The sequence below is a fragment of the Embiotoca jacksoni genome, unplaced genomic scaffold (assembly GCF_022577435.1).
Source record: "Embiotoca jacksoni isolate LCO1_2020_lvr unplaced genomic scaffold, fEmbJac1.0.p SCAF_86, whole genome shotgun sequence".
In the NCBI taxonomy this organism is placed as follows: Eukaryota; Metazoa; Chordata; class Actinopteri; family Embiotocidae; genus Embiotoca; species Embiotoca jacksoni.
The window spans coordinates 289,584-298,225 of record NW_027185443.1 but is presented as its reverse complement, the minus strand read 5'-3'; positions in this window follow the sequence as shown (position 1 = coordinate 298,225).

Below are 8,642 nucleotides of genomic sequence, written 5' to 3'. Positions count from 1 at the left end.
TTACACAGACATTTTCAACAGGAAACAGCTGGGGCAGCATTTGCCTCCTACTCGTCCTAAGTTATTCATTAAGGATTTTGGGCACATATTCAAATAACGTCATTTCTCTTTTTTTCTCAGAACGGGATTGAATTTTGATCTCTAAGACTTGGTTAGTAGTTCAGATCAAGGCAGAAAAAGCGGCGCTGCCCCACCAGCAGCAGCAGCAGCAGCTCGCACTCACAACACCACTGTTTTTATGCCCTGAAAGCTCGTGAAGGAGAAGTTAAAGACAAGCTGGAGGTTACTTGGTTGTTGTGCGTAATTTGGCACCGCGTAATTCACCAGAGAGTCGATCCGGAGTCCCATCTGATTAACGCTAAAATAAATCATTAAAAGCACTTTTCCACTTAGTCACCGCAGCGCTGCTAACTTGAATGCCCAATAAAAGGCTAAATAAAAAAGCTAAGTACATGTGAACTGGAGTGAATGTGGAAAAACGTGACATTTTTATTGCAGTAAAGAGCAAACACGAGCCAGAGATAACCAGGGAGCCACAGCTGAAGCGCTGTTTTCTTAACTTTTGCGCCTATATGTGCAGGATTTGGTGCTTTTCTACACACTGTCACTGTCATTTCTTGTAATTATTCTTTATGGCTCTGTTTTTCTCTGTTATTGATGATTTTCAGTTAATTTTCGTACGTTTGTCTGGAAATGACGTCTGGTACTTGTGTGAACTGATGTGAAAATAATGGAAAAATAGAAAACACTTGGGAATTTATGGTTAAAAAAAAAAGAAGACATTATTTCATATTTAAGCAACTTCCCTGATGTCACCCATTGTGCAGGACCACCCACCGTCCTCGTGTTAAAATGAGGGGCCCCTGTGTTCCCACTGTGTCACAGGGGGAGAAAAAATAATAATAAAATAGGCAGCAACGACAGCTCGAAGCTTCACACGAGGCGACGGCTTAAAGAGTGGTTATCAGGCGGTACGGGATATCAACACTAATCCAATCACCAAACATGAGATCAGTGCTGTGACCCAATCATAAAACAGGACAGCAGCGCGTATCCCAGCATGCTCGGCCGCTGTGCGTATGCGCATCACACAGCAAGCAAGGTCGGATCCAAAAAAAAGGGGACTGAGGCTGAAGACACGCAACAGTTCGGGTTGTTGGAGTAAAGTGGGTCAAAACGCAGGCACGATCAAATGTCCCTACATGACACGGGCAGCACTCACTCACTCCTGCTAATTTATATGAAAGAAGTGGTGCTCAACCTATGGGCAGGGGATTTCACAGGGGATCAGGGAGAGATGGGTGGGGGGGGGGGGGGGGGGGGGGGTCGTGAGGTGATTAAGAGGAAGCAGAGTTTGAAGGATAGTCATCATTTAAATTAAATATTGATGAATTAATAGGTGCAACTTTCTTCCTGGGAATTATCCTCAGTTCACGTATAAATCTCTAAAATAGGCAGATTTTAAAGAGTCACGAATCCAAAATGATGGCACCCACTGAGCTGAGACACTGACCAACCTTAACTCAGATTGTGCCTTTGCAAAAGATCTTAATCTGTTAATGTATTGACACAAGCTTTTTTGGTGACATTGTTTACTTTGGGGCAAAAACACCAAAATAAAGGAGAACTGAGAACACAGCTTTTTCCAGTTTATGAAAAAGGGTCATAATTGGCATTCAAGACAAGACAAACCAAAATGTTGGGACCCACTGAGGTAAGTGATTTCTTTATTTATTGTGCGGCTTTAGACTTCACCTGATCGACAATAAAACAAAGTTGTGATCCTTGATTGGATCAGCCAGGGGGAGGCACGCTCTAAGCTCCCACTTCTGTGATTGGTTGTTGCCCTCTCAATCAACTGGTGCCAAACCCTGCCACATTCCCAAATCCCCCTGTGGTGGCGGGGTGTGGTTAGCTCAGCTGCAGGGGGTAGAGAGTGGGAGGAGTGGTTCAGGGAACGGTGCCGGGAAGGTGTAATGAGCACAGCTGAGCCGAATGTGGACTGACGAGTGCCACCGTCCAGCGACGCTAGAGGCCGCCGTCACCCTTGCCGAGGACCACCTCGCGGTTCATCCCAGCGGGCAGGGGGACGGCAGTCGGCCGCCGGCTGCACCCCGACCGATTCCCGCGCCGCGGTGGCGGATCCAGCAACCGGGGGTGGCTCGGGCCCTGCCAGCTCCGCGGGCACTAACAACCCCCAGGTTCACCGATCCCACGGGTCCGGCCGGCCCCGGCAACCTTCCCAACCTGCAGGGGGGTCCTCAACTGCCAGGGCAGGAGTGTTGGAGGTGTGGGCAGCCCGGACACTACCGGAGGGAATGTCCGTTAATGGAGGCAGGACAGACGGTTCGGGTTGCCGGCCCTCCAACACCCTCCCCCGGTCCAGGAGCAACGTATCGCGTTCCGGTAAGGATCCAGGGGGGTACACATCAGGCGATGGTGGATTCGGGCTGTATACAGTCTCTGATCCACCAGAGCCTGGTTCGGCCCGGGGCATTGGTGGAGGCATCGTGGGTGAGAATTAAGTGTGTGCATGGGGATGTTCACGATTATCCAATGGTGGCTGTAGAAATTAGATATCGGGGGAAAAAACAAAGTGAAGGTTGCGGTTAGCCTCCTGCCTTACGCACCCCCTAATCTTGGGGACAGATTGCCAGTGTACGGGGGGTGCGGGCCAGTGTACGGGGGTGCGTTCACGACGATGTGCGCCGTTGGTGTGCATTTTGCCCGGAGTGTCAACTGGTAAACCAGCCGGCCATTCCTGGGGCGCCTTTACATCCTCTACCCTTGATGGAGGTCCCATTTGAACGTATTGGCATGGACCTCATCGGGCCATTTCACAGGAGCGCACGCGGATATCGCTTTGTGTTAGTCCTGGTGGATTATGCAACACGATATCCCGAGGCAGTGCCGTTGCGCAGCATTTCGGCAAAGAGTGTTGCGCAGGCTCTGTTTCAGGTCATCTCCCGAGTCGGAATCCCGAAAGAGATTCTGACTGACCAGTTCACGTCACGAACACTAAGAGAACTTTATGGATTACTGGGCATTAAGTCTATTCGGACCAGTGTTTATCACCCACAAACTGATTGTCTTGTGGAGCGTCTGAATAAGACTTTAAAGTCCATGATTTGTAAATTTATACATGACGATGAACATAATTGGGATAAATGGCTTGATCCTCTGTTGTTTGCAGTGCGGGAGGTCCCCCAGGCCTCGACGGGATTTTCTCCCTTTGAACTGCTGTTTGGCAGGAAACCACAAGGGGTTGCTCGACCTGCTTAAGGAAAACTGGGAGGAGGGTCCTCGCCCCGGCAAAAGTGAAATTCAGTACGTCCTGGACCTGCGAGAAAAACTCCACACACTGGGTCAGATGTCACGTGAGAATTTGCTCCAGGCCCAGGAGCGTCAACAACGGCTGTACAACAGAGGGGCCAAGCTGAGGCAATTCACACCGGGAGAAAAGGTACTTGTATTGCTTCCTTCTTCCAGCTCGAAACCCCAAACCCTCAACCCCCCAAACCCTCCCACATCCCCGAGCCCCCAAACCCTCCCATATCCCCGACCTCCCAAACCCTCAACCCCCCCCAAACAGTCCCACATCCCCAAATCCCCCAAACCCTCGACCACCCCAACCCTCCCACATCCCCGAGCCCCCAAACCCTCCCACATCCCCGACCTCCCAAGCCCTCAACCCCCCCCCAAACCGTCCCACATCCCCAAATCCCCCAAACCCCTCAACCCCCCCAAACCCTCTCACATCCCCAAACCCCTCAAACCAATTTAAGGATTACAACTGTTGGTTATTGATGTGCCACTTGCGTTTTTTTTTTGTTAAAAATAAATAAATCCAGAAAAGTTTTGATACCAGCTTCTAAGATGTGAAATAGGATAGTAAATTGAATATTTTTGCTATTTAAAATGTGATTCTGGTGAACGTATTATGGCCATCCATCATGATTTTTAATTCATTAAGGAGAAGATGAATTGATGATGGAAATAAATGGCTGCAGCTGGATTTAACACCATCGCATTTCTACAGATGGTCGGTGTTATTAAAACAACTAATCTGCATCCAAAGATCTCAGCTCCTTTGCTCAACTTTTGTTTACTGCAAAGCGATAAGTCCTAATTTTCGGTTTCCGCGACCTCAATCTGTGACTTATCTCCCCCCGGCAGGACGGCAGCGTCTCTGGTGGATTGCGTCAGCGTTCAGGAGCTGCTGATACAACGTGGAATATGATAATGATGCTCCTCCGATCGGAAGGACAAAGCTGCTTTTCCGAACCAGGGCGATGACCTTGTTAGCGGCAGATCAGGGACGCGTCCTGGTCACTGACGCCCGTAAGCCCTGTCTGTCATGCCAGGAGCTGAACTTAGACGCCAAATCATCTCATCTTTCACCGGCTGCTGACTTTGAAAAAAAAAACAAAAAACGACGACACAATCGAGCGTGTAAATGCTTCACAGACTTTCCTGTTATCACTGACGCTGTGGTCTGGCAGTATTGATGATGGGCTTGTGCAGCACATCTGCTGATGCAGTAGTGGGAAGAAGAAGAGGGAGGGTGGAGGAGGAGGAGGAGGAGGGGGGGAGGGGGGCTGACCTTCCCTTGCTCGCCTTCTCTAATGCCCACTTCTCTGAGCCGCCTCGGTGCCAGGTTTCTCTCCCTCCCCTCCTTCTCTTTTCTCTTTGGTTGCAAGACTTTTGAACCCCCTCACCACCACTCTCCCCCCCCACACCCTCCTCCCTCCTCTCCCCCCCCCACAGCCTTGTCTGAGGAGACGTCCACCCCGGTGAACTCATTGACCAGGAAAAGGCTTGTTTTCACTCCCTTCTACTGGAGGAAGGAGACGGTGTTCGCTGCAAAAAGTGTCTGTCTGTGCAGTTTTGATCAGGAATGAATCTTAGAAAAAACAAAAAACAAAAAAAAACTTTTCTTTGAGGAAATGTTTAAAAGAAATGATGCCACTGGGATAGTGTCACGTATTTGCATTCAAGTTCCACTGTTAAAAGGGTTATTTCTTGAATTTATGAATAATGATCTGCTTCAGTCTGTCTTGTTAAACGAGGGTTATACAAAAAAAAAAGAAAGAAGATTCTTGGTCACAAACTGACTTCTATCACCTCATTTGGAGCTTTTCTTACATTATAACACAACGCAGCACAGAAAGGCTCGTGAAAGATGGAAATTTTTTGCAGCGTTGACAGCATCCCGTTGGGTCCGTCCTGCCAAACAAATGTCCGAGTGAGAGGGACACAGACAGCAGCGCTGAATGCAAATGAATGCGACGGTGGTGTGTGTGTGTGTGTGTGTGTGTGTGTCGGGGGGGTCATGAAAAGCCAGATGAAGCGTTTGGTTTTTGCGTGAACGCGGTGAGGATGGAGGGCTGGTATCCAAGATGGGAGGGAAAGTGTGAGGCTGGGGATACATTTAGGGGCACACACACACACACACACACACACACACACACACACACACAGGTTCACTTGAGGACACACACACACACACACACACTTGATTAGGAGAGCAATCCTTCTCCATTGTGTTGATTAGTCTGAGGGTTTTTCCAGCTCAGTGGTTTCTGTGTTACGCTTCCTCCTTCAATCCATTGACTAAAAACATTAAAAAAAAAAAAGAAAGAAAAAAAAAAGAAGTGGTGCATAAACAATGAAATGAGGGTATCTGTTTCAAGTGATTGAAGGGGTAATTTCAGATTTTCTTATTTGTGTGCGTCTTCTCTTGTGTTGGTGATATTAAGGGAGAGGACGGACACACACGCAGGCGGTGATTATTTGTTTTGGGGCTTTTAAATAATTCAAAATCATTCAGAGCTGCCACAAAACAAAACAAACCAGAACAAAAACCTGCCCACCCTCTTCCCCAAATCCCCAACACAAACCAGAGTACTGGCTTCCCAAACCTTCTTGTCACTTGACATCTGTTAGCCAATCAGAGCAAGGCCTGGCAAATTAGCGGCACTTTGACCCAGGTGCTATCAATTTCCCTTCGTTTAGAGACACATGGTGCTCAATCGTACTCGTATTAAGCAGATTTACCCTCCCGAAAGGCACCAATCAAAACATTTATATTGCGAGAGAAGTTCATAAACAAGTAATCATTGCAAAATACAAACAAAAAAACTCACCCAGAAGGACATCTTTAAGGGGAAAGCGGACTCTGTGTTCTTCCGGGGAATTAAAATCCTGCTGACGAACACCTGCGTGAGCAGAAACACTGAACACAAGTGAACAAGCATCTCCCAAACATCACAAGTTCTCAACTCATGTAAAACAAAATTACGTATTGGGAATAGAGAAAGCGAAGCGTGGTGGTTATTGCTGTACGTGTACGTGTGTGTGTGTGTGTGTGGCACAGCTGTCCGTGCATTCGCAGCGCATACTGTTATCAAGGCCCTCCGCTGTGCCATATACGTCGGTCATATGGAAGAAATAAAGGTGCGTCATGGAGCAAATGCAAGAAAATGGGGGTGCTTGTTTTGATACGCTGTGTTTCCGTAGTAACACGCAGGGGTCACGGGATTTTTGGCAAAAAGGCCAGGAAATTCTGCGGTGCCTGTTGATGATCAAAACTTTGCTTTTTTTTTTTTTTTTAAACCCCCCCCCCCCACACTCCCACACACACACACACACACACCCCACACCCCCCCAAAAAAGAAGAAATCTCTGGGACAGTTTAACTGTTTGTGGCAGGATTTTCGACAAACTAAACTTGGAGGCTGTTCCCCCTCATTTACTGGTGATGAAAACAAGAGACACACAAGCTCAGTGTGGATGGAAGCGGATTTGATTGTGGTTCGTTCCAAGTAGCTGAACGCACAACAAACAAAAAGGAGCTTTTGGTCTAAATTTACTGCTTAATTCATTAATACCGATTTCACAGCACTAATCAGAGAAATCTGCATAAACTCCAAATGTTAATATGTTAATGTTACACCTTGTGTGCTTAGTGTGTAAAAAAGCAACACTTTGCCTACTTGTTCAACAAGCCAACTGTTGTATTTACAGCTTGTTGTTTGTTAAAATTTAACTACCACATTGAGAGGAGAGTTTTAATGATTTTTTTGGGCAGGTTTTTCTTCCTGTTAAAAGAGTTTTTCCTTCTTGTTGTCGGAGGTTTTTCTTCCAGTTTAAAGGGAATTTTTCCTTCTTGTTTTAGGAGGTACGTCTTCCTTTTAAAAGAGAGTTTTTCCTTCTTGTTTTTGGAGGTTTTTCTTCCTGTTAAAAAGGGAGTTTTTCCTTCTTGCTGTCAGAGGCTTTTCTTCCAGTTTAAAGGGAGTTTTTCCTTCTTGCTGTTGGAGGTTTTTCCTTCCTGTTAAAAGGGAGTTTTTCCTTCTTTCTGTAGGAGGTTCGTCTTCCTGTTAAAAGAGTTTTTCCTTCTTGTTTGAGGAGGTTCATCTTCCTGTTAAAAGGGAGTTTTTCCTTCCAGTTTAAAGGGAGTTTTTCCTTCTTGCTGCAGGGGGTTCATCTTCCTATTAAAAGGGAGTTTTTCCTTCTTGTTGTCGGAGGTTTTTCTTCCTGTTAAAAGGGAGTTTTTCCTTCTTTCTGTAGGAGGTTAGTCTTCCTGTTAAAAGAGAGTTTTTCCTTCTTGTTGTCGGAGGCTTTTCTTCCAGTTTAAAGGGAGTTTTTCCTTCTTTCTGTAGGAGGTTCGTTTTCCTGTTAAAAGGGAGTTTTTCCTTCTTGCTGTAGGAAGTATTTCTACTTGTTAAAAGTATTTTTTCCCTTTTTGCTGTAAGAGGTTTTTCTTCCTGTTAAAAGGAAGTTTTTCCTCTTTGTTGTAGGAGATTTGTTGGGTTGCTGACATTACTGTCCTAAGATTGCTCATGTTGGGATTTGGTGCCATAAACACTCATTTTTAAAATCTGTCTACTCCACTCTACCACCTCCAGTGTCTTAGCTCCTACATCCATCTGGGACATCCCCCTACGAAGTAACCTGATAGTCTCAGTCTATCCACCAAAAGTCAAACTGTCATTACTTCAATACATCGTTTTCCACTCCTAATGACCTCTCTTTATTGAACTGCAGGTGCAAAGACAAAAGTTAGAGCAGTGTCGGCTTTATAAGCGACCCGGGTCCTTCCCGGGTGTGGAGCCTTGACATTATTTTGTCTAACCTGTGTATTTTTGTGACCACATTAATCTCCAGACCTGTTAGAGCGTGCAAACATTCCCATCTCTTACAAAATCCGGGAATGTTCCACCGAGTCAGAAACACAAACACAAAACAAAAAATGCTGAACAATAGCATGTAAGAGTAATGACAGCCTTAATGTGTGGTTTCAGTAAACACAACTAATCCTGGAGAGACAAACCACAGGCGAGAGGCCAAACATCCCAAGCAAAGCGTAGATTGAGGACTCGGTGACGCTGCAGCGAGCCGTCAGTGCTTTCCGGCTTCGATGCGCCGCCTCGTGCTGTAGTTTGAGCTGGACGAGGGGCCTGCGAGAGACGGCACGCTGCAGGTCGGGCGGGGACACCGGCTCCAAGGCTCCCCTCCGGCCGGTTGGGGGAGTGGGTGCGGTGCTCCTCTCTGCCCACCACCTGGCACCGAGGAGGCTATGTCTAGTAAAGAGCCCCGCTGCCAGGCCTCAATTACTGGGGGGAATAATCCAGGACACACTG